Consider the following 25,698-nt stretch of genomic DNA (forward strand, 5'->3'; position numbering starts at 1 on the left):
GTACTCAACTAACAGAGTTGAACTTTCTTTTGATAGGACTGTACGGAAACCCTCTTTTTATAGAATCTGCAAGTGGATATTTGGATAGCTTTGAGGATTTCCTTGCAAAAGGGAATAACTTCATATAAAAAGTAGAAGCATTCTCAGAAACTTCTTTCTGATGTTTGCATTCACGTCACAGAGTTGAACATTCCCTTTCATAGAGCAGGTTTGAACCACTCTCTTTGTGGTAACTGGAAGTGGCCATTTGGAGCGATTTTGGGCCTATGGTGGAAAAGGAAACCTATTCCCATAAAAACTCGACAGAAATATTCTCAGAAACTTATCGCTAATGTGTTTACTCAACTAACAGAGTTGAACGTTTCTTTTGATAGGGCAGTTCTAAAACACTCTTTTTGTACAATCTGCAGGTGGATATTGGATAGCTCTCAGGATTTCATTGGAAACGGGAATATCTTCATATATAAAGTAGACAGTAGCATTCTCAGTAACATCTTTGTGACGTTTGCCTTCAAGTCACAGAGTTGAACATTCCCTTTCACAGAGCAGGTTTGAAACACTCTTTTTGTAGTAGCTGGAAGTGGACATTTGGAGCGATTTGATGCCTAATGTGAAAAAAGTAATCCCTTCCCATAAAAACTAGACTGAAGAATTCTCAGAATCTTGTCTGTAATGTGTTTACTCAACTAACAGAGTTAAACTTTCTTTTGATAGAGCAGATCTGAAACACTCTTTTTGTAGAATCTGCACGTGGATATTTGGATAGCTTTGAGGATTTCATTGCAAACGGTAGTATCTTCCTATAAAAAGTAGACAGAAGGATTCTCAGAAACTTCTTTGTGATGTTTGCATTCAAGTTACAGAGTTGAAAATTCTCTTTCATAGAGCGGGTTTGAAATACTCTTTTTGTAGTATCTGGACGTGGACATTTGGAGGGATTTGAGGCCTATGGTAAAAAGGAAATCTCTTCTCATTAAAACTAGACAGAAGGATTCTCAGAAACTTGTCTATAATGTGTGTACCCAACTAACAGAGTTGAACCTTTCTTTTGAAAGAGCAGTTCTGAAACACTATTTTTTTAGAATCTGCAAGTGGCTATTAGGATAGCTTTGAGGATTTCATTGGAAATGGTAATATCTTCATATAAATTCTGGACAGAAGAATTCTCTGGAACTTGTTTGTGATGTTTGCATTCAACTCACAGAGTTGAACATTCCCTTTCATAGAGCAGGTTTGAAACACTCTTTTTGTAGTATCTGGAAGTGGACATTTTGAGCGCTTTCAGGCCTATGATGAAAAAGGAAGTATCTTGCAATAAAAACTAGACAGAAGCATTCGCGGAAACTTGTTTGGGATGAGTGTGCTCAACTAACAGGGTTGAACCTTTCTTTTCATAGAGCAGTTTTGAAACAATCTGTCTGTAGAATCACTAAGTGGATATTTGGATACCTTTGAGGATTTCGTTGGAAACGGGAATATCTTCATATAAAAAGTAGACAGAAGCATTCTCAGAAACTTCTTTGTGATGTTTGCATTCATGTCACAGAGTTGAACATTCCCTTTCATAGAGCAGGTTTGAAACACTCATTTGTAGTATCTGGAAGCGGACTTTTGGAGCACTTTGAAGCCTGTGGTGAAAAAGGAAATCTCTTTCCGTGAAAACTGCACAGAAGCATTCTCAGGAAAATGTTTGTGATGAGTGTGCTCAACTAACAGAGTTGAACCTTTCTTTTGATAGAGCAGTTTTGAAACACTCTTTTTGTAGAATCTGCAAGTGTATATTTAGATAGCTTTGAGGATTTCATTGGAAACGGGAATATCTCCATATAAAAAGTAGACAGAAGCATTCTCAGAAACTTCTTTGTGATGTTTGCACTCAAGTCACAGACCTGAACGTTCCCTTTCATATAGCAAGTTTGAAACACACATTTTGTAGTTTTTGGAAGTGGACATTTGGAGCACTTTGAGGCCTATGGTGAAAAAGGAAGTATCTTCCCAAGAAAAGTAGACAGAAGAATTTTCAGAAACTTGCTTGGGATGTGTGTTCTCAACTAACAGAGTTGAACATTCCTTTTGATAGAGCAGTTTTGAAACACTCTTTTTGTAGAATCTGCAAGTGGATATTTGGATAGCTTTGAGGATTTCGTTGGAAACGGGAATATCTTCATATAAAAAGTAGACAGAAGCATTCTCAGAAACATCTTTGTGATGTTTGCATTCAAGTAACAGATTTGAAAATTCCCCTTGGTAGAGCAGGTTTGAAACACTCTTTTTGTAGTAGCTGGAATTGGACATTTGGAGCGATTTGAGGCCTATGGTGAAAAAGGAAATCTCTTCCCATGAAAACTAGACAGAAGCATTCTCAGAATCTTGTCTGTAATGTGTGTACTCCACTAACAGAATTGAACCTTTCTTTGGAAGAGCAGTTCTGCAACACTCTTTTTGAAGAATCTGCAAGTGGGTATTTGGATAGCTTTGAGGATTTCTTCGCAAACGGGAATATCTTCATATGAAATCTGGACAGAAGAATTCTCTGAAACTTCTTTATAATGTCTGCATTCAAGTCACAGAGTTGAACATTCAGTTTCATAGAGCAGGTTTGAAACACTCTTTTGTACTATCTGGAAGTGGACATTTTGAGCGCTTTGAGTCCTGTGGTGAAAAAGGAAGTTTCTTCCCATAAAAACTAGACAGAAGCATTCTGAGAAACTTCTATGTGATGTGTGTCCTCAACTAAGAGAGGTGAACCTATCTTTTGACAACGAAGTTCTGAAATACTCTTTTGGTAGGTACTGCACATGGATATTCGGATAGCTTTGAGGATTTCGTTGCAAACGGGAATATCTTCATATAAAATCTAGACAGAAGCATTATCAGACACCTCTTTGTGACATTTGCATTCAAGTCACAGTGATGAACATTCCCTTTCATAGAGTAGGTTTGAAACACTCTTTTTGTAGTATTTGGAAGTGGACATTAGGAACGCTTTGAGGCCTATGGTGAAAAAGGAAATCTCTTCCCATAAAAATTAGACAGAATCATTCTCAGAAAGTTGTTTGTGATGTGTGGACTCAACTAACAGTGTTTAACCTTCTTTTGATAGAGAAGTTCTGAAACACACTTTTTGTAGAATCTGAAGTTTGATGTTTGGATAGCTTTGAGGATTTCGTTTGTAATGGGAATATTTTCATATAAAAACTAGACAGAAGCATTCTCAGAAAGTTGTTTGGGATGTGTGTACTCATCTAACAGAGTTGAACCTTTCTTTAGATAGAGCAGTTCCGAAACACTCTCTTTGTAGAATCTGCAAATGGATATTTGGATAGCTTTGAGAATTTCGTTGGAAACGGGAGTATCTTCATATAAAATCTAGACAGAAGCATTCTCAGAAACTTCTTGGTGATGTTTGCATTCAAGTCCCAGAGTTGAACACTCCGTTTCATAAAGCAGGTTTGAAACACACTTTTTGTAGTATCTGGAGGTGGACATATGGAGCGCTTTGAGGACGATGGTGAAATGGGAAACATCTTCCTATAGAAATTAGACTGAAGAATTCTCAGAACCTTCTTTGAGATGTGTGTACGCAACTAACAGAGTTGAACCTTTCTTTTGATAGAGCAGTTCTGAAACACTCTTTTTGTAGAATCGGCAAGTGGATCTTTGGATAAATTTGGGGATTTATTTGGAAACGGGAAAATCTTCATATAAAATCTAGACAGTAGTATTCTCAGAAACTTCTTTGAGATGTTTGCATTCAAGTCACAGAATTCAACATTCCCTTTTACAGAGCAGGTTTGAAACACTGTTTTTGTAATATCTGGAAGGGGACATTTGGAGCGCTTTGAGGCCTATGGTGAAAAAGGAAATCTCCTCCCATAAAAACTACTCTGAAGAATTCTCATACATTTGTTGCTGATGTGTGTACTCAATCAACAGAGTTCAGCCTTTCTTTTGATAGAGCAGTTTTGAAACACACTTGTTGCAGAATCTACAAGTGGATATTTGGATAGCTTTGAGAAGTTCGTTGGAAACGGGAATATTTTCATATAAAAGGTAGAAGCATTCTCAGAAACGTCTTTGTGAGGTTTACATTCAAGTCACAGAGTTGACCGTTCCCTTTCACAGAGGTTTCAAACACTCTTTTTGTAGTTTCTTCAAGTGGACATTTGGAGCGCTTTGAGGCCTATGGTGAAAAATGAAATCTCTTCCCATAAAAAATAGACAGAAGCATTCTCAGAAACTTTTCTGAAATGTGTTTATTGAATTAACAGAGTTGAACTTTTCTTTTGATAGAGCAGTTCTGAAACACTATTTTTGTAAATGTGCAAGTGGGTATTTGGATAGCTTTGAGGATTTCGTTAGAAACGGGAATATCTTCATATATAAAGTAGACAGAAGCATTCTCAGAAACAACTTTGTGATGTTTGCATTCAAGTCACAGAGTTGAACATTCCCTATCATAGAGCAGGTTTGAAACACTCTTCTTGTAGTATCTGGAAGTGGATATTTGGATCGCTTTGAGGCCTATGGTGGAATAGCGAATATCTTCCCATAAAAACTAGACAGAAGCATTCTCAGAAACTTGTTTGTCATGTGTCTACTCAACTACCAGAGTTGAACCTTTCTTTTGATAGAGCAGATCGGAAACACTCTGTTGGTAGAATCTGCAAGTGGATATTTGGATAGCTTTGAGGATTTCATTGGAAACGGGAATATCATCGTATAAAATCTAGACAGATGCATTCTCAGAAACTTCTTTATGATGATTGCATTCAAGTCACAGAGTTGAACATTCCCTTTCATACAGCAGGTTTGAAACCCTCTTTTTGTAGAATCTGGAAGTGGGCATTTGGAGCGCTTTGAGGCCTGCAGTGAAAAAGGAAATCTCTTCCCATAAAAACTAGACAGAAGCATTCTCAGAAACTTGTTTCTGATGTGTGTACTCAATTAACAGAGTTGAACCTTTCTTTTGATAGAGCAGTTTTGAAACACTCTTGTTATAGAATCTGCAAGTGGATATTTGGATTGCTTTGAGGATTTCGTTGGAAAAGGGATTATCTCCATATAAAAAGAAGAAGCATTCTCAGAAACTTGTTTGTGATGTTTACATTCAAGTCACAGAGTTGAGCATTCTCTTTTAGAGAGCAGGTTTGAAACAGTCTTTTTGTAGTATCTGGAAGTGGACATTCCGAACGCTTTGGGGCCAATGGTGAAAAAGGAAATCTCTTCCCATAAAAACTAGACAGAAGCATGCTCAGAAACTTGTTTGTGATGTGTGTACTCAACTAACAGAGTTGAACCTTTCTTTTGATACAGCAGTTTTGAAACACAATTTTTGTACGATCTGCAAGTGGATATTTGGATAGCTTTGAGGATTTGGGAGGAAACGGGAAAAACTTCATATACAAAGCAGACAGAAACATTTTCAGAACCTTCTCGGTGATGTATGCATTGAAGTCCCAGAGTTGAACATTCCCTTCCATAGAGCTGGTTTGAAACACTCTTTTTGTTGTATCTGGAAGTGGACATTTGGAGTGCTTAGAGGCCTATGTTGAAAAAGGAATCATCTAACCATAAAAACTAGACAGAAGCATTCTCATAAAATTGTTTGTCGTGTGTGTACTCAACTAACAGTGTTGAAGCTTTCTTTTAATAGAGCAGTTTTCAAACTCTCTTTTAGAAGAATCTGCAAGTGGATACTTGGATAGCTTTGAGGATTTCATTGGAAACGGGAAAATCTTCGCATAAAACCTAGACAGAAGCCTTCTCAGAAACTACTTTTTGATGCTTGCATTCAAGCCACAGAGTTGAACATTCCCTTTCATAGAGCAAGTTTGAAACACTCTTTTTATAGTATCTGGAAGTGGACATTTGGAGCGCTTTGAGACCTACGCGGAAAAAGAAAAATTATTCCCGAAAAAACTAAGCATTCTCAGAAACTTGTTTCTGATGTGTGTACTCAACTATCAGAGTTGAACTTTTCTTTCATTGAACAGTTTTAAAACACCCTTTTTCTGGAATCTACAAGTGGATATTTGGATTGCTTTGAGGATTTCACTGGAAACGGGAATATCTCTGTATAAAAAGAAGAAACATTCTCAGAAACTTCTTCCTGATGTTTGCATTCAAGTCACAGAGTTGAACATTCTCTTTACAGAGAAGGTTTGAAATAGTCTTTTTGTAGTAACTGGAAGTGGACACTTGGAGAGCTTTGTCGCCTATGGTGAGAAAGGAAATATCTTACCATAAAAACTAGACAGAAGGATTCTCAGTAACTTATTTGGGATATGTGTACTCAACTAACAGTGTTGAACCTTTCTCTTGATAGAGCAGTTTTCAAACATACTTTTTGTAAAATCTGCAAGTGGATATTTGGAAAGCTTTGAGAATTTCGTTGGAAACGGGATTATCTTCAGGTAAAAAGTAGACGAAAGCCTTCTCAGAAACGTCTTTGAGAAGTTTGCATTCAAGTCCCAGAGTTGACCATTCCCTTTCATAGAGCAGGTTTGAAACACTCTTCTTGTAGTATCTGGAAGTGGATATTTGGAGCGCTTTGAGGCCTATGTTGGAATAGGAAAGGTTTTCCCATAACAACTGGACAGAAGCATTCTCAGAAACTTGTTTGTCATGTGTCTACTCACTAACAGAGTTGAACGTTTCTTTTGATACAGCAGATCGGAAACACTCTGTTTGTAGAATCTGCAAGTGGATATTTGGATTGCTTTGAGGATTTCGTTGGAAACGGGATTATCTCCATATAAAAAGAAGAAGCATTCTCAGAAACTTCTTTCTGATGTTTACGTTCAAGTCACAGACTTGAGCATTCCCTTTTACAGAGCAGGTTTGTAACAGTCTTTTTTTAGTATCTGGAAATGAACATTTGGAGTGCTTTGAGGACTAAGCGGAAAAAGAAAAATTCTTCCCAAAAATACTAGGCATTCTCAGAAACTTGTTTCTGATGTTTGTACTCAACTAACACAGTGGAACCTTCCTGTTGATAGAACAGTTTTGAAACACCCTTTTTCTGGAATCTGCAAGTGGATATTTGAATTGCTTTGAGGATTTCATGGGAAACGGGAATATCTCTATATAAATAGAAGAAGCATTCTCAGAAACTTCTTTCTGATGTTTGCATTCAAGTCACAGAGTTGAACATTCCCTTTCACAGAGCAGGTATGAAACCGTCTTTTTGTAGTAAGTGGAAGTGGACATTTGGAGCGCTTTGTGGCCTATGGTGAGAAAGGAAATATCTTACAATAAAAACTAGAAAGAAGGATTCTCAGAAACTTGTTTGGGATGTGTGTACTCAAATAACCGTGTTGAACCTTTCTTTTGATAGAGCAGCTTTCAAACGTTCTTTTTGTAAAATCTGCAAGTGGATATTTGGAAAGCTTTGAGAATTTCATTTAAAACGGGATTATCTTCATATAAAATGTAGACAGAAGCCTACTCAGAAACGTCTTTGAGAAGTTTGCATTCACGTCCCAGAGTTGACCATTCCCTTTCATAGAGCAGTTTTGAAACACTCTTCTTGTAGTATCTGGAAGGGGATATTTGGAGCGCTTTGAGGACTATGGTGGAATAGGAAATCTCTTCCCATAAAAATTAGACAGTAGCATTCTCAGAAACTTGTTTGTCATGTGTCTACTCAACAAATAGAGTTGAACCTTTCTTTTGATAGAGCAGATGGGAAACACTCTGTTTTCAGAATCTGCAAGTGGATATTTGGATAGCTTTGAGGATTTCGTTCGAAACGGGAATATGATCGTATAAAATCAAGACAGATGCATTCTCAGAAACTTCTTCATGATGATTGCATTCAAGTCACAGTGTTGAACATTCCCTTTCACAGAGCAGGTTTTAAACACTCTTTTTGTAGAATCTGGAAGAGGACATTTGGAGCACTTTGAGGCCTATGGTGAAAAAGGAAATCTCTTCCCATAAAAACTAGACAGAAGCATTCTTAGAAACTTGTTTCTGATGTGTGTACTCCACTAACAGAGTTGAACCTTTCTATTGACAGAGCAGTTTTGAAACACTCTTGTTATAGAATCTGCAAGTGGATATTTGGATTGCTTTGAGGATTTCGTTTGAAACGGGATTATCTCCATAGAAAAAGAAGAAGCATTCTCAGAAACTTCTTTGTGATGTTTGCATTCAACTCATAGGGTTGAGCATTTTGAAACAGTCTTTTTGTAGTATCTGTAAGTGGACATTCCGAACGCTTAGAAGCCTATGGTGAAAAAGGAAATCTCTTCCCATAAAAACAAGACAGAAGCATTCTCAGAGACTTGTTTGTGATGTGTGTACTCAACTAACAGAGTTGAACCTTTCTTTTGATAGAGCAGTTTTGAAACACTCTTTTTTAAGATCTGCAAGTAGATGTTTGGATAACTTGGAGGATTTCGGGGGAAACGGGAATATCTTCATATAAAAAGTAGACAGAAATATTTTCAGAATCTTCTTGGTGATGTATGCATTCAAGTCCCAGAGTTGAACATTCCCTTCCACAGAGCAGGTTTCAAACACTCTTTTTGTTGTATCTGGAACTGGACATTTTGAGCGCTTTACGGCTTATGGTGAAAAAGGAAACATCTTCCCATAAAAACTAGACAGAAGTACTCTCAGAAAATTGTTTGTCATGTGTGTACTCAACTAACAGTGTTGAAGCTTTCTTTTAATAGAGCAGTTTTCAAACTCTCTTTTAGTAGTATCTGCAAGTGGATATTTCGATTGCTTTGAGGGTTTCGTTGGGAACGGGATTATCTGCATATATAAAGAAGAAGCATGCTCAGAAACTTCTTTGTGATGTTTACATTCAAGTCACAGAGTTGAGCATTATCTTTTACAGAGCAGGTTTTAAACAGTCTTTTTGTAGTATCTGGAAATGGACATTCCGAACGCTTTGAGGCCTATGGTGAAAAACGAAATCTCTTCCCATAAAAACTAGACAGAAGCATGCTCAGAAACTTGTTTGTGATGTGTGTACTCAACTAACAGAGTTGAACCTTTCTTTTGATACAGCAGTTTTGAAACACTCCTTTTGTACGTTCTACAATTGGATATTTGGATAGCTTCGAGGATTTGGGAGGAAACGGGAAAATCTTCATATAAAAAGTAGACAGAAGCATTTTCAGAAACTTCTTGGTGATATATGCATTGAAGTCCCAGAGGTGAACATTCCCTTCCATAGAGCAGGTTTGAAACACTCTTTTTGTTGTATCTGGAAGTGGACTTTTGGAGTGCTTAGAGGCCTATGGTGAAAAAGGAAACATCTTCCCATAAAAACTAGACAGATGCATTATCAGAAACTTGTTTGTCAAATGTGTACTCAACTAACAGGGTTGAAGCTTTCTATTAATAGAGCAGTTTTCAAACTCTCTTTTAGAAGAGTCTTCAAGTGGATATTTGGATTGCTTTGAGGATTTCGTTGGAAACGGGAAAATCTTCGTATAAAATCTAGAAAGAAGCCATTTCAGAAACTACTTTGTGATGCTTGCATTCAAGCCACAGAGTTGAACATTCCCTTTCATAGAGCAGGTTTGAAACACTCGTTTTATAGTATCTGGAGGTGGACATTTGGAGCGATTTGAGGCCTCAGCGGAAAAAGAAAAATTCTTCCCAAAAAAACTTGACTGTAGCATTCTCAGAAACTTGTTTCTGACGTGTGTACTCAACTAACAGAGTTGAACTTTTCATTGATAGAAAATTTTGAAACACCCTTTTTCTGGAATCTGCAAGTGGATATTTGGATTGCTTTGAGGATTTCGTTGGAAACGGGAATATCTCTATATAAAAAGAAGAAGCATTCTCAGAATCTTCTTTCTAATGTTTGCATTCAAGTCACGGAGTTGAACATTCCCTTTCACAGAGCAGGTTTGAAACAGTCTTTTTGTAGTAACTGGAACTGGATATTTGGAGCGCTTTGTGGCCTATGGTGAGAAAGGAAATATCTTCCCATAAAAACTAGACAGAAGGATTCTCAGAAACTTGTTTGGGATGTGTGTACTCAATTAACAGTGTTGAACATGTTTTTTGATAGAGCAGCTTTCAAACGTTCTTTTTGTAAAATCTGCAAGTGGATATTTGGAAAGCTTTGAGAATTTCATTGGAAACGGGATAATCTTCATATAAAAAGTAGACGGAAGCCTTCTCAAAAACGACTTTGAGAAGTTTGCATTCAAGTCCCAGAGTTGACCATTCCCTTTCATTGATTAGGTTTGAAACACTCTTCTTGTAGTATCTGGAAGAGGATATTTGGAGCGCTTTGAGGCCTATGGTGGAATAGGAAATCTCTTCCCATAAAAACTAGACAGAAGCATTCTCAGAAACTTGTTTGTCATGTGTCTACTCAACAAACGGAGTTGAACCTTTCTTTTGATAGAGCAGATCGCAAACGCTCTGTTTGTAGAGTCTGGAAGTGGATATTTGGATACCTTTGTGGATTTCATTGGAAACGGGAATATCATCATATAAAATATAGACAGATGCATTCTCAGAAACTTCTTTATGATGATTGTATTCAAGTCACAGGGTTGAACATTCGCTTTCATAGAGCAGGTTGGAAACACTCTTTTTGGAGAATCTTGAAGTGGACCTAGAGAGCGCTTTGAGGCCTATGGTGAAAAAGGAAATCTCTTCCCATAAAAACTAGACAGAAGCATTCTCAGAAACTAGTATCTGATGTGTGTACTCAACTAACAGAGTTGAACCTTTCTTTTGATAGAGCACTTTTGAAACAGTCTTTTTGTACGATCTGCAAGTGGATATTTGGATAGCTTGGAGGATTTCAGAGGAAACGGAATATCTTCCTATCAAAAGTAGACAGAAGCATTTTCAGAAACTTCTTGGTGATGTATGCATTCAAGTCCCAGAGTTGAACATTCCTTTCCATAGAGCAGGTTTGAAACACGCTTTTTGTTGTATCTGGAAGTGGACATTTGGAGCGATTTAAGGCCTATGGTGAAAAAGGAAACATCTTCCGTTAAAAACTAGACAGAAGCATTCTCAGAAACTTCTTTGTCATGTGTGTACTCATCTAACAGCGTTGAAGCTTTCTTTTAATAGAGCAGTTTTCCAACTCTCTTATAGAAGAATCTGTAAGTGGATAGTTGGATACCTTTGAGGATTTCGTTGGAAACGGGAAAATCTTCATATAAAACCTAGACCGAAGCCTTCTCAGAAACTACTTTGTGATGCTTGCATTCAAGCCACAGAGTTGAACATTCTCTTTCATAGAGCAAGTTTGGAACACTCTTTTTATATTATCTGGAAGTGGACACTTGGAGTGATTTGAGGCCTAAGCGGAAAAAGAAAAATTCTTCCCAAAAAACTGGACAGAAGCATTCTCAGAAACTTGTCTCGGATGTGTGTACTCAACTAACAGAGTAGAACCTTTGTTTTGACAGAAGAGTTTTGAAACACCCTTTTTCTGGAATCTGCAAGTGAATATTTGGATTGCTTTGAGGATTTCGTTGGAAACGGGAATATCTCTATCTAAAAAGAAAAAGCATTCTCAAAAACTTCTTTCTGATGTTTCCATTCAAGTCACAGAGTTGAACATTCCCTTACACAGAGCAGGTTTGAAACAGTCTTTTTGTAGTAACTGGAAATGGACATTTGGAGCGCTTTGTGGCCTATGGTGAGAAAGGAAATACCCTCCCATAAAAACTAGACAGAAGGATTATCAGAAACTTGTTTGGGTTGTGAGTACTCAACTAACAGTGTTCAACCTTTCTTTTCATAGAACAGCTTTCAAACATTGTTTTTGTAAAATCTGTAATTGGATATTTGGAAACCTTTGAGAATTTCGTTGGAAACGGGATTTTCTTCCTATAAAATGTAGACGGAAGCCTTCTCAGAAACGTCTTTCAGAACTTAGCATTCAACTACCAGAGTTGACCCTTCACTTTCATAGAGGAGGTTTGAAGCACTCTTCTAAAGTATCTGGAAGTGGATATTTAGAGCGTTTTGAGGCCTATGGTGGAATAGGAAAACTCTTCCCATAAGAACTAGACAGAAGCATTCTCAGAAACTTGTTTTTCATGTGTCTACACAACGAACAGAGTTGAACCTTTCTTTTGATAGAGCAGATCGGAAACACTCTGTTTGTAGAATCTGCAAGTGGATATTTGGATAGCTTTGAGGATTTCGTTGGAAACGGGAACATGATCGTATAAAATCTAGACAGATGCATTCTCAGAAACTTCTTTATGATGATTTCATTCGAGTCACAGAGTTGAACATTCACTTTCATAGAGCAAGTTTGAAACACTCTTTTTGTAGAATCTGGAAGTGGACATTTGGAGAGCTTTGAGGCCTGTGGTGAACAAGCAAATCTCTTATCATAAAAACTAGACAGAAGCATTCTCAGAAACTTGTTTGTGATGTGTGTACTCAACTAACAGAGTTGAACCTTTCTTTTGATAGAGCAGTTTTGAAACACTCTTTTTGTACAATCTGCAAGGGGATATTTGGATAGAGTTGAGGATTTCGTTGGAAACGGGAATATCATCGTATAAAATCTAGACAGATGCATTTTCAGAAACTTCTTTATGATGATTGCATTCAAGTCACAGACTTGAACATTTGCTTTCATAGAGCAAGTATGAAACACTCTTTTTGTAGAATCTGAAAGTGGACATTTGGAGCGCTTTGAGGCCTATGGTGAAAAAGGAAATCTCTTCCTATAAATACTAGACAGAAGCATTCTCAGAAACTTGTTTCTGATGTGTGTACTCAACTAACAGAGTTGAACCTTTCTTTTGATACAGCAGTTTTGAAACATTCTTGTTATAGAATCTGCAAGTGGATATTTGGATTGCTTTGAGGATTTCGTTGGAAACGGGATTATCTCCATATAAAAAGAAGAAGCATTCTCAGAAACTTCTTTGTGATGTTTACATTCAAGTCACAGAGTTGAGCATTCCCTTTTACAGAGCAGGTTTGAAACAGTCTTTTTGTAGTATCTGGAAGTGGACATTCGGAAAGCTTTGAGGCCTATGGTGAAAAAGGAAATTTCTTCCCATAAAAACTAGACAGAAGCATTCTCAGAAACTTGTTTCTGATGTGTGTACTAAACTAACAGAGTTGAACCTTTCTATTGATAGAGCAGTTTTGAAACACTCTTTTTATACCATCTGCAAGTGAATATATGGATAGGTTTGAGGATTTCGTTGGAAACGGGAATATCATGGTATAAAATCTAGACAGATGCATTCTCACAAACTTCTTTATGATGATTGCATTCAAGTCACAGAGTTGAACATTCGCTTTCATAGAGAAGGTTTGAAACACTCTTTTTGTGGAATCTGGAAGCGGAAAATTGGAGCGCTTTGAGGCCTGTGTTGAAAAATTAAATCTCTTCCCATAAAAACTAGACAGAAGCATTCAAAGAAACTAGTTTCTGATGTGTGTACTCAACTAAGAGAGTTGAACCTTTCTATTGATAGAGCAGTTTTGAAACACTCTTGTTATGGAATCTGCAAGTGGATATTTGGGTTGCTTGGAAGATTTTGTTGGAAACGGGATTATCTCCACAGAAAAAGAAGAAGCATTCTCAGAAACTTCTTTTTGATGTTTGCAATCATGTCACAGGTTTGGGCATTCCCTTTTACAGAGCAGGTTTGAAACAGTCTTTTTGTAGTATGTGGAAGTGGACATTCTGAGCGCTTTGAGTCCTATGGTGAAAAAGGAAATCTCTTCCCATAAACACTAGACGGAAGCATTCTCAGAAACTTTTTTATGATGTGTGTACTCAACCAACAGATTTGAAGCTTGCTTTTGATAGAGCAGTTTTGAAACACTCTTTTTGTACGATCCGCAAGTGGATATTTGGATAGCTTTGAGGATTTCGTTGTAAACGGGAACATCATCGTATAAAATCTAGAAAGATGCACTCTCAGAAACTTCTTAATGATGATTGCATTCATGTCACAGAGGTGAACATTTGCTTTCATAGAGCAGGTTTGAAACACTCTTTTTGTAGAATCTGGAATTGGACATTTGGAGTGCTTTGAGGCCTGTGGTGAAAAAGGAAATGTCTTCCCATAAAAAATAGACAGAAGCATTCTCAGAAACTGGTTTCTGATGTGTGTACTCAACTAACAGAATTGAAACATTCTTTTGATGGAACAATTTTGAAACACTGTTGCTATACAATCTACAAGTGGATATTTGGATTGCGTTGAGGATTTCCTTGAAAATGGGATTATCTCCATATAAAAAGAAGAAGCATTCTGAGAAACTTCTTTGTTATGTTTGCATTCAAGTCACAGGGTTGAGCATTTCCTTTTATACAGCAGGTTTGAAACGGTCTCTTTGAAGCATCTGGAATTAAACATTCTGAACGCTTTGAGGCCTGTGGTGAAAAAGGAAATCTCTTCACATGAAAACTCGACAGAAGCATTCTCAGAAACTTGTTTCTCATGTGTGTACTCAACTAACAATGTTGAAGCTTTGTTTTCATAGAGCAGTTTTGAAACACTCTTGTTATAGAATCTGCAAGCGGATATTTGAATTGTTTTGGGGATTTCGTTTGAAACAGGATTACCTCCATAGAAAAAGAAGAAGCATTCTCAGAAACTTCCATGTTATGTTTGCATTCAAGTCACGGAGTTGAGCATTCCCCTTTAGAGAGCAGGTTTGAAACAGTCTTTTTGTAGCATCTGGACATGCACATTCTGAACGCTTTGGGGCCTCTGGTGAAAAAGGAAATCTCTTCCCATAAAAAGTAGACAGAAGCATTCTCAGAAACTGGTTTGTGATGTTTGTGCTCAACTAACAGAACTGAACCTTTCTTTTAATAGAGCAGTTTGAAACACTCTTGTTAAAGAATCTGCAAGGGGATATTTGGATTGCTTTGAGGATTTCGTTGGAAACGGAATAATCTCTATGTAAAAAGACGAAGCTTTCTCAGAAATTTCTTTGTCATGTTTGCATTCAAGTCACAGAGTTGAGCATTCCCTTGTACAGAGCAGGTTTGAAACAGTCTTTTGTAGTACCTGGAAGTAGACATTCCAAACGCTTTGAGGCCTATGGTTATAAAGGAAATCTCTTCCCATGAAAAGTAGACAGAAGAATTCTCAGAAACTTGTTTCTGATGTGTGTACTCAACTAACAGAGTTGAACCTATTTTTTGATAGAGCAGATTTGAAACACTCTTGTAAAAGTATCTGCAAGTGGATATTTGCTTGCTTGGAGGATTTCGTTGGCAACGAGATTATCTCCATATAAAAAGAAGAAGCAATCTCAGAAACATATTTGTGATGTTTGCATTCAAGTCACTGAGTTGAGCATTCCCTTTTTCAGAGCAGGATTGAAATAGTCTTTTTGTAGTATCTGGAAGTGGACATTCTGAAGGCTTTGAGGCATGTGGTGAAAAAGAAAATCTCTTCACATAAAAACAAGACATAATCATTCTCAGAAACTAGTTTGTGATGTGTGTGCTCAAGTAACGGAGTTGAACTTTTCTTTAGATAGAGCAGTTTTGAAACACTCTTCTGTACGATCTGCAAGTGGATATTTGGATAGTTTTGAGCATTTCGTTGGAAACGGGAATATCATCGTATCAAATCTAGAAAGATGCACTCTCAGAAACTTCTTAATGATGATTGCATTCATGTCACAGAGTTGAACATTTGCTTTCATAGAGGAGGTTTGAAACACACTTTTTGTAGAATCTGGAAGTGGACATTTGGAGCCCTTTGAGGCCTATGGTGAAAAAGGAAATTCTTCCCACAAAAACTAGACAGAAGCATTCTCAGAAACTTGTTTCTGCTGTGTGTACTCAAATAACAGAGTTGAACCCTTCTTTTGATAGAGCTCTTTTGAAACACTCTTGGTATAGAATCTGTAAGGGGATGTTTGGATTGCTTTGAGGATTTCATTGGAAACGTCATTATCTCCTTGAAAAAGAAGAAGCATTCTCAGAAACTTCTTTGCGATGTTTGCATTCAAGTCACAGAGTTGAGCAATCCCTTTAGCCGAGCAGATTTGAAACAGTCTTTTTGTAGTATCTGGAAGTAGACATTCCGAACGCTTTGGGGCCTATGGTGAAAAAAGAAATCGCTTCCCACGAAAAATGGACCGAAGTATTCTCAGAAACTTGTTTGGGATGTGTGTACTCAATTAACAGAGTTGAAGCTTTCTTTTGATAGAGCAGTTTTGAAACACAATTTTTGTACGATCTGCAAGTAGATATTTGGATAGCTTTGAGGATTTCGTTGGAAACGGGAATATCATCGGATTAAACCTAGATAGATTCATTCTCAGACACTTCTTTATGATGATTGCATTCAAGTCACAGAGTTGAACATTCGCTTTCATAGAGCAGGTTTGAAACACTCTTTTTGTAGAATCTGGAAGTGGACATTTGGAGCGCTTTGACGCCTATGGTTAAAAAGGATATCTCTTCCCATAAAAACTAGACAGAAGCATTCTCAGAAACTTGTTTATGTTGTGTGTACTCAACTCACAGGGTTGGACCTATCGTTTGATAGAGCAGTTTTGAAACACACTTTTTGTGCGATCTGCAAGTGGATATTTGGTTAGCTTTGAGGATTTCGTTGGAAACGGACATGTCATCGTATAAAATCTAGACTGATGCATTCTCAGAAACTTCTTCATGATGATTGCATTCACGTCACAGAGTTGAACATTCGCTTTCATAGAGCAAGTTTGAAACACTCTTTTTGTAGCATCTGAAAGTGGACATTTGGAGCGCTTTGGGGCCTATGGTGAAAAAGGAAATCCTTTCCCATGAAATCTAGACAGAAGCATTGTCAGAAACTTGTTTCTGATGTGTGTACTCAACTAACAGATTTCAACGTTTCTTTTGATAAAGCAGTTTTGAAACACTCTTGTTATAGAATCTACAAGAGGATATTTGGATTGCTTTGAGGATTTCGTTGGCAGCAGAATTATCTCCATAGAAAAAGAAGAAGCATTCTCAGAAACTTCTTTGTTATGTTTGCATTCAAGTTACAGGGTTGAGCATTCCCATTTACAGAGCAGGTTTTAAACAGACTTTTTGTAGTATCTGGAAGTGGACATTCCGAACGAATTGAGGCCTAAGGTGAAAAAGGAAATCTCTTCCCATAAAAGCTAGACAGATGCATTCTCAGAAACTTCTTTATGATGATTGCATTCAAGTCACAGAGTTGAACATTCGCTTTCGTAGAGCAGGTTTGAAACACACTTTTTGTAGATTCTGGAAGTGGACATTTGGAGCGCTTTGAGGCCTGTGGTGAAAAAGGAAATTTCTTCCCATAAAAACTAGACTGAAGCATTCTCAGAATCTTGTTTCTGATGTGTGTACTGAACTAACAGAGTTGAACCTTTCTTTTGATAGAGAAGTTTTGAAACACTCTTGTTATACTATCTGCAGGTGGATATGTGGAATGCTTTGAGGATTTCGTTGGAAACGGGATTATCTCCATATAAAAAGAAGAAGCATTCTCAGAAACTTCTTTGGGATGTTTGCATTCAAGTCACAGGGTTGAGCATTCATTCCCTTCTTCTGAGAAGGTTTGAAACAGTCTTTTTGTAGTATCTGGAAGTGGACATTCCGAAAGCTTTCATGCCTACGGTGAAAAAGGAAATCTCTTCCCATAAAAACTAGACAGAAGTATTCTCCGAAACTTTGTTGTGATGTGTGTACTCAACTAACAGAGTTGAACCTTTCTTTTGATAGAGCAGTTTTGAAACACTCTTTCTGTACGATCTGAAAGTGGATATTTCAATAGCTTTGAGGATTTCGTTGGAAACGGGAATATCATCGTATACAATCTAGACAGATGGATTCTCAGAAATTTCTTTATGATGATTGCATTCAAGTCACAGAAGTGAACATTTGCTTTCATAGAGCAGGTTTAAACACTCTTTTTGTAGAATCTGGAAGTGGACATTTGCAGTACTTTGAGGCCTATGTTGAAAAAGGAAATCTCTTCCATAAGAACTAGACAGAAGCATTCTCAGAAACTTGTTTCTGATGTGTGTACTCAACAAACAGACTTGAACCTTTCTTTTGATAGAGCAGTTTTGAAACACTCTTGTTATAGAATCTGCAAGTGGATATTTGGATTTCTTTGAGGATTTCGTTGGAAACCCGAATATCTCCATATAAAAAGAAGAAGCATTCTCAGAAACGTCTTTGTGATGTTTGCATTCAAGTCAGAGAGTTTAGCATTTCCTTTTAGAGAGTAGGTTTGAAACAGTCTTTTTGTAGTGTCTGGGAGTGGACATTCCGAACGCTTTCTGGCCTGTGGTGAAAAAGGAAATCTATTCCCATAAAAACTAGACAGAAGCATTCTCAGAAACTAGTTTGTGATGTGTGTACTCAACTAACAGAGTTGAACCTTTCTTTTGATAGAGGAGTTCTGAAACACTCTTTTTGTACGATCTGCAAGTGGATATTTGGATAGCTTTGAGGATTTCGTTGGAAACGGGAATATCACCGTATAAAATCTAGACAGATGCATTCTCAGAAACTTCTTTATGATGATTGCATTCAAGGCACAGACTTGAACATTTGCTTTCATAGAGCAGGTTTGAAACACTCTTTTTGTAGGATCTGGAAGTGGACATTTGGAGCGCTTTGAGGCCTACGGTGAAAAAGGAAATCTCTTCCCATAAAAACTAGACAGAAGCATTCTCAGAAACTTGTTTCTGATGTGTGTACTGAACTAACAGAGTTGAACCTTTCTTTTGATAGAGAAGTTTTGAAACACTCTTGTTATACTATCTGCAGGTGGATATGTGGAATGCTTTGAGGATTACGTTGGAAACGGGATTATCTCCATATAAAAAGAAGAAGCATTAACAGAAACTTCTTTGTGATGTTTGCATTCATGTCACAGGGTTGAGCATTCATTCCCTTTTTCTGAGCAGGTTTGAAACAGTCTTTTTGTAGTATCTGGAAGTGGACATTCCGAAAGCTTTCATGCCTACGGTGAAAAAGGAAATCTCTTCCCATAAAAACTAGACAGAAGTATTCTCTGAAACTTCGTTGTGATGTGTGTACTCAACTAACAGAGTTGAACCTTTCTTTTGATAGAGCAGTTTTGAAACACTCTTTTTGTACGATCTGAAAGTGGATATTTCAATAGCTTTGAGGATTTCGTTGGAAACGGGAATATCATCGTATACAATCTAGACAGATGGATTCTCAGAAATTTCTTTATGATGATTGCATTCAAGTCACAGAGGTGAACATTCGCTTTCATAGAGCAGGTTTAAACACTCTTTGTGTAGAATCTGGAAGTGGACATTTGGAGTACTTTGAGGCCTATGTTGAAAAAGGAAATCTCTTCCATAAGAACTAGACAGAAGCATTCTCAGAAACTTGTTTCTGATGTGTGTACTCAACAAACAGACTTGAACCTTTCTTTTGATAGAGCAGTTTTGAAACACTCTTGTTATAGAATCTGCAAGTGGATATTTGGATTTCTTTGAGGATTTCGTTGGAAACCCGAATATCTCCATATAAAAAGAAGAAGCATTCTCAGAAACGTCTTTGTGATGTTTGCATTCAAGTCACAGAGTTTAGCATTTCCTTTTACAGAGTACGTTTGGAACACTCTTTTTGTAGTGTCTGGGAGTGGACATTCCGAACGCTTTCTGGCCTGTGGTGAAAAAGGAAATCTATTCCCATGAAAACTAGACAGAAGCATTCTCAGAAACTAGTTTGTGATGTGTGTACTCAACTAACAGAGTTGAACCTTTCTTTTGATAGAGGAGTTCTGAAACACTCTTTTTGTACGATCTGCAAGTGGATATTTGGATAGCTTTGAGGATTTCGTTGGAAACGGGAATATCACCGTATAAAATCTAGACAGATGCATTCTCAGAAACTTCTTTATGATGATTGCATTCAAGGCACAGACTTGAACATTTGCTTTCATAGAGCAGGTTTGAAACACTCTTTTTGTAGGATCTGGAAGTGGACATTTGGAGCGCTTTGAGGCCTATGGTGAAAAAGGAAATCTCTTCCCATAAAAACTAGACAGAAGCATTCTCAGAAACTTGTTTCTGATGTGTGCACTCAACTAACAGAGTTGAACCTGTCTTTTGATAGAGCAGTTGGGAAACACTCTTGTTATAGAATCTGCAAGTGGATATTTGGATTGCTTTTAGGATTTCCTTGGAAACGCGATTATTTCCATATAAAAAGAGGAAAATTCTCAGAAACTTCTTCGTGATGTTTGCATTCAAGTCACAGAGTTGAGCATTCCCTTTTACAGAGCAGGTTGGAAAAAGTCTTTTTGTAGTATCTGGAAGTGGACATTCTGAACGCTTTGAGGCCTATGATGAAAAAGGAAATCTCTTCCCATAAAAACTAGACAGAAGCATTCTCAGAAACTTGTTTCTGATGTGTGTACTCAACTCACAGGGTTGGACCTATCGTTTGATAGAGCAGTTTTGAAACACTCCTTCTGTGCGATCTGCAAGTGGATATTTGGATAGCTTTGAGAATTTCGTTGGATACGGAAATAACATCGTATAAAATCTAGACTGATGCATTCTCAGAAACTTCTTTGTGATGATTGCATTCACGTCACAGAGTTGAACATTCGCTTTCATAGAGCAAGTTTGAAACACTCTCTTTGTAGAATCTGGAAGTGGACATTTGGAGTGCTTTGGGGCCTATGGTGAAAAAGGAAATCTCTTCACATGCAAACTAGACAGAAGCATTGTCAGAAACTTGTTTCTGATGTGTGTACTCAACTAACAGAGTTCAACGTTTCTTTTGATACAGCAGTTTTGAAACACTCTTTTTATAGAATCTACAAGGGGATATTTGGATTGCTTTGAGGATTTCGTTGGCAGCGGAATTATCTCCATATAAAAAGAAGAAGCATTCTCAGAAACTTCTTTGTTATGTTTGCATTCAAGTTACAGGGTTGAGCATTCCCATTTACAGAGCAGGTTTCAAACAGACTTTTTGTAGTATCTGGAAGTGGACATTCGGAACGAATTGAGGCCTAAGGTGAAAAAGGAAATCTCTTCCCATAAAAGCTAGACAGAAGCATTCTCAGAAACTTGTTTGTGATGGGTGTACTCCACTTACAGAGTTGAACCTTTCTTTCGATAGAGTAGTTTTGAAACACTCTTTTTGTGTGATCTGCAAGTGGATATTTGGATAGCTTCAAGGATTTCGTTGGAAACGGGAATACCATCGGATAAATCTAGACAGACGCATTCTCAGAAACTTCTTTATGATGATTGCATTCAAGTCACAGAGTTGAACATTCGCTTTCGTAGAGCAGGTTTGAAACACACATTTTGTAGATTCTGGAAGTGGACATTTGGAGCGCTTTGAGGCCTGTGGTGAAAAAGGAAATTTCTTCCCATAAAAACTAGACTGAAGCATTCTCAGAATCTTGTTTCTGATGTGTGTACTGAACTAACAGAGTTGAACCTTTCTTTTGATAGAGAAGTTTTGAAACACTCTTGTTATACTATCTGCAGGTGGATATGTGGAATGCTTTGAGGATTTCGTTGGAAACGGGATTATCTCCATATAAAAAGTAGAAGCATTCTCAGAAACTTCTTTGTGATGTTTGCATTCAAGTCACAGGGTTGAGCATTCATTCCCTTTTTCTGAGCAGGTTTGAAACAGTCTTTTTGTAGTATCTGGAAGTGGACATTCCGAAAGCTTTCATGCCTACAGTGGAAAAGGAAATCTCTTCCCATAAAAACTAGACAGAAGTATTCTCCGAAACTTCGTTGTGATGTGTGTACTCAACTAACAGAGTTGAACCTTTCTTTTGATAGAGCAGTTTTGAAACACTCTTTTTGTACGATCTGAAAGTGGATATTTCAATAGCTTTGAGGATTTCGTTGGAAACGGGAATATCATCGTATAAAATCTAGACAGATGGATTCTCAGAAATTTCTTTATGATGATTGCATTCAAGTCACAGAGGTGAACATTCGCTTTCATAGAGCAGGTTTAAACACTCTTTTTGTAGAATCTGGAAGTGGACATTTGGAGTACTTTGAGGCCTATGTTGAAAAAGGAAATCTCTTCCATAAGAACTAGACAGAAGCATTCTCAGAAACTTGTTTCTGATGTGTGTACTCAACAAACAGACTTGAACCTTTCTTTTGATAGAGCAGTTTTGAAACACTCTTGTTATAGAATCTGCAAGTGGATATTTGGATTTCTTTGAGGATTTCATTGGAAACCCGAATATCTCCATATAAAAAGAAGAAGCATTCTCAGAAACGTCTTTGTGATGTTTGCATTCAAGTCACAGAGTTTAGCATTTCCTTTTACAGAGTACGTTTGAAACAGTCTTTTTGTAGTGTCTGGGAGTGGACATTCTGAACGCTTTCTGGCCTGTGGTGAAAAAGGAAATCTATTCCCATAAAAACTAGACAGAAGCATTCTCAGAAACTAGTTTGTGATGTGTGTACTCAACTAACAGGGTTGAACCTTTCTTTTGATAGAGGAGTTCTGAAACACTCTTTTTGTACGATCTGCAAGTGGATATTTGGATAGCTTTGAGGATTTCGTTGGAAACGGGAATATCACCGTATAAAATCTAGACAGATGCATTCTCAGAAACTTCTTTATGATGATTGCATTCAAGGCACAGACTTGAACATTTGCTTTCATAGAGCAGGTTTGAAACACTCTTTTTGTAGGATCTGGAAGTGGACATTTGGAGCGCTTTGAGGCCTATGGTGAAAAAGGAAATCTCTTCCCATAAAAACTAGACAGAAGCATTCTCAGAAACTTGTTTCTGACGTGTGCACTCAACTAACAGAGTTGAACCTGTCTTTTGATAGAGCAGTTTTGAAACACTCTTCTTATAGAATCTACAAGGGATATTTGGATTGCTTTGAGGATTTCGTTGGCAGCGGATTTATCTCCATATAAAAAGAAGAAGCATTCTCAGAAACTTCTTTGGGATGTTTGCATTCAAGTCACAGAGTTGAGCATTCCCTTTTTCTGAGCAGGTTGGAAACAGTCTTTTTGTAGTATCTGGAAGTGGACATTCCGAACGCTTTCTGGCCTGTGGTGAAAAAGGAAATCTATTCCCATAAAAACTAGACAGAAGCATTCTCAGAAACTAGTTTGTGATGTGTGTACTCAACTAACAGAGTTGAACCTTTCTTTGGATAGAGCAGTTCAGAAACACTCTTTTTGTACGATCTGCAAGTGGATATTTGGATAGCTTTGAGGATTTCGTTGGAAACGGAAATATCATCGTATAAAATCTAGACTGATGCATTCTCAGAAACTTCTTTGTGATGATTGCATTCACGTCACAGAGTTGAACATTCGCTTTCATAGAGCAAGTTTGAAACACTCTTTTTGTAGAATCTGGAATTGGACATTTGGAGCTCTTTGGGGCCTATGGTGAAAAAGGAAATCTCTTCACATGCAAACTAGACAGAAGCATTGTCAGAAACTTGTTTCTGATGTGTGTACTCAACTAACAGAGTTCAACGTTTCTTTTGATACAGCAGTTTTGAAACACTCTTTTTATAGAATCTACAAGGGGATATTTGGATTGCTTTGAGGATTTCGTTGGCAGCGGAATTATCTCCATATAAAAAGAAGAAGCATTCTCAGAAACTTCTTTGTTATGTTTGCATTCAAGTTACAGGGTTGAGCATTCCCATTTACAGAGCAGGTTTCAAACAGACTTTTTGTAGTATCTGGAAGTGGACATTCGGAACGAATTGAGGCCTAAGGTGAAAAAGGAAATCTCTTCCCATAAAAGCTAGACAGAAGCATTCTCAGAAACCTGTTTGTGATGGGTGTACTCCACTAACAGAGTTGAACCTTTCTTTCGATAGTGTAGTTTTGAAACACTCTTTTTGTGTGATCTGCAAGTGGATATTTGGATAGCTTCAAGGATTTCGTTGGAAACGGGAATACCATCGGATAAATCTAGACAGATGCATTCTCAGAAACTTCTTTATGATGATTGCATTCAAGTCACAGAGTTGAACATTCGCTTTCGTAGAGCAGGTTTGAAACACACTTTTTGTAGATTCTGGAAGTGGACATTTGGAGCGCTTTGAGGCCTGTGGTGAAAAAGGAAATTTCTTCCCATAAAAACTAGACTGAAGCATTCTCAGAATCTTGTTTCTGATGTGTGTACTGAACTAACAGAGTTGAACCTTTCTTTTGATAGAGAAGTTTTGAAACACTCTTGTTATACTATCTGCAGGTGGATATGTGGAATGCTTTGAGGATTTCGTTGGAAACGGGATTATCTCCATATAAAAAGAAGAAGCATTCTCAGAAACTTCTTTGGGATGTTTGCATTCAAGTCACAGGGTTGAGTATTCATTCCCTTCTTCTGAGCAGGTTTGAAACAGTCTTTTTGTAGTATCTGGAAGTGGACATTCCGAAAGCTTTCATGCCTACGGTGAAAAAGGAAATCTCTTCCCATAAAAACTAGACAGAAGTATTCTCCGAAACTTTGTTGAGATGTGTGTACTCAACTAACAGAGTTGAACCTTTCTTTTGATAGAGCAGTTTTGAAACACTCTTTCTGTACGATCTGAAAGTGGATATTTCAATAGCTTTGAGGATTTCGTTGGAAACGGGAATATCATCGTATACAATCTAGACAGATGGATTCTCAGAAATTTCTTTATGATGATTGCATTCAAGTCACAGAGGTGAACATTTGCTTTCATGGAGCAGGTTTAAACACTCTTTTTGTAGAATCTGGAAGTGGACATTTGGAGTACTTTGAGGCCTATGTTGAAAAAGGAAATCTCTTCCATAAGAACTAGACAGAAGCATTCTCAGAAACTTGTTTCTGATGTGTGTACTCAACAAACAGACTTGAACCTTTCTTTTGATAGAGCAGTTTTGAAACACTCTTGTTATAGAATCTGCAAGTGGATATTTGGATTTCTTTGAGGATTTCGTTGGAAACCGGAATATCTCCATATAAAAAGAAGAAGCATTCTCAGAAACGTCTTTGTGATGTTTGCATTCAAGTCACAGAGTTTAGCATTTCCTTTTACAGAGTACGTTTGAAACAGTCTTTTTGTAGTGTCTGGGAGTGGACATTCCGAACGCTTTCTGGCCTGTGGTGAAAAAGGAAATCTATTCCCATAAAAACTAGACAGAAGCATTCTCAGAAACTAGTTTGTGATGTGTGTACTCAACTAACAGAGTTGAACCTTTCTTTTGATAGAGGAGTTCTGAAACACTCTTTTTGTACGATCTGCAAGTGGATATTTGGATAGCTTTGAGGATTTCGTTGGAAACGGGAATATCACCGTATAAAATCTAGACAGATGCATTCTCAGAAACTTCTTTATGATGATTGCATTCAAGGCACAGACTTGAACATTTGCTTTCATAGAGCAGGTTTGAAACACTCTTTTTGTAGGATCTGGAAGTGGACATTTGGAGCGCTTTGAGGCCTATGGTGAAAAAGGAAATCTCTTCCCATAAAAACTAGACAGAAGCATTCTCAGAAACTTGTTTCTGATGTGTGCACTCAACTAACAGAGTTGAACCTGTCTTTTGATAGAGCAGTTGGGAAACACTCTTGTTATAGAATCTGCAAGTGGATATTTGGATTGCTTTTAGGATTTCCTTGGAAACGCGATTATTTCCATATAAAAAGAGGAAAATTCTCAGAAACTTCTTCGTGATGTTTGCATTCAAGTCACAGAGTTGAGCATTCCCTTTTACAGAGCAGGTTGGAAACAGTC

This window comes from Pan paniscus, chromosome 18 (assembly GCF_029289425.2).
Source record: "Pan paniscus chromosome 18, NHGRI_mPanPan1-v2.0_pri, whole genome shotgun sequence".
Classification (NCBI taxonomy): Eukaryota; Metazoa; Chordata; class Mammalia; order Primates; family Hominidae; genus Pan; species Pan paniscus.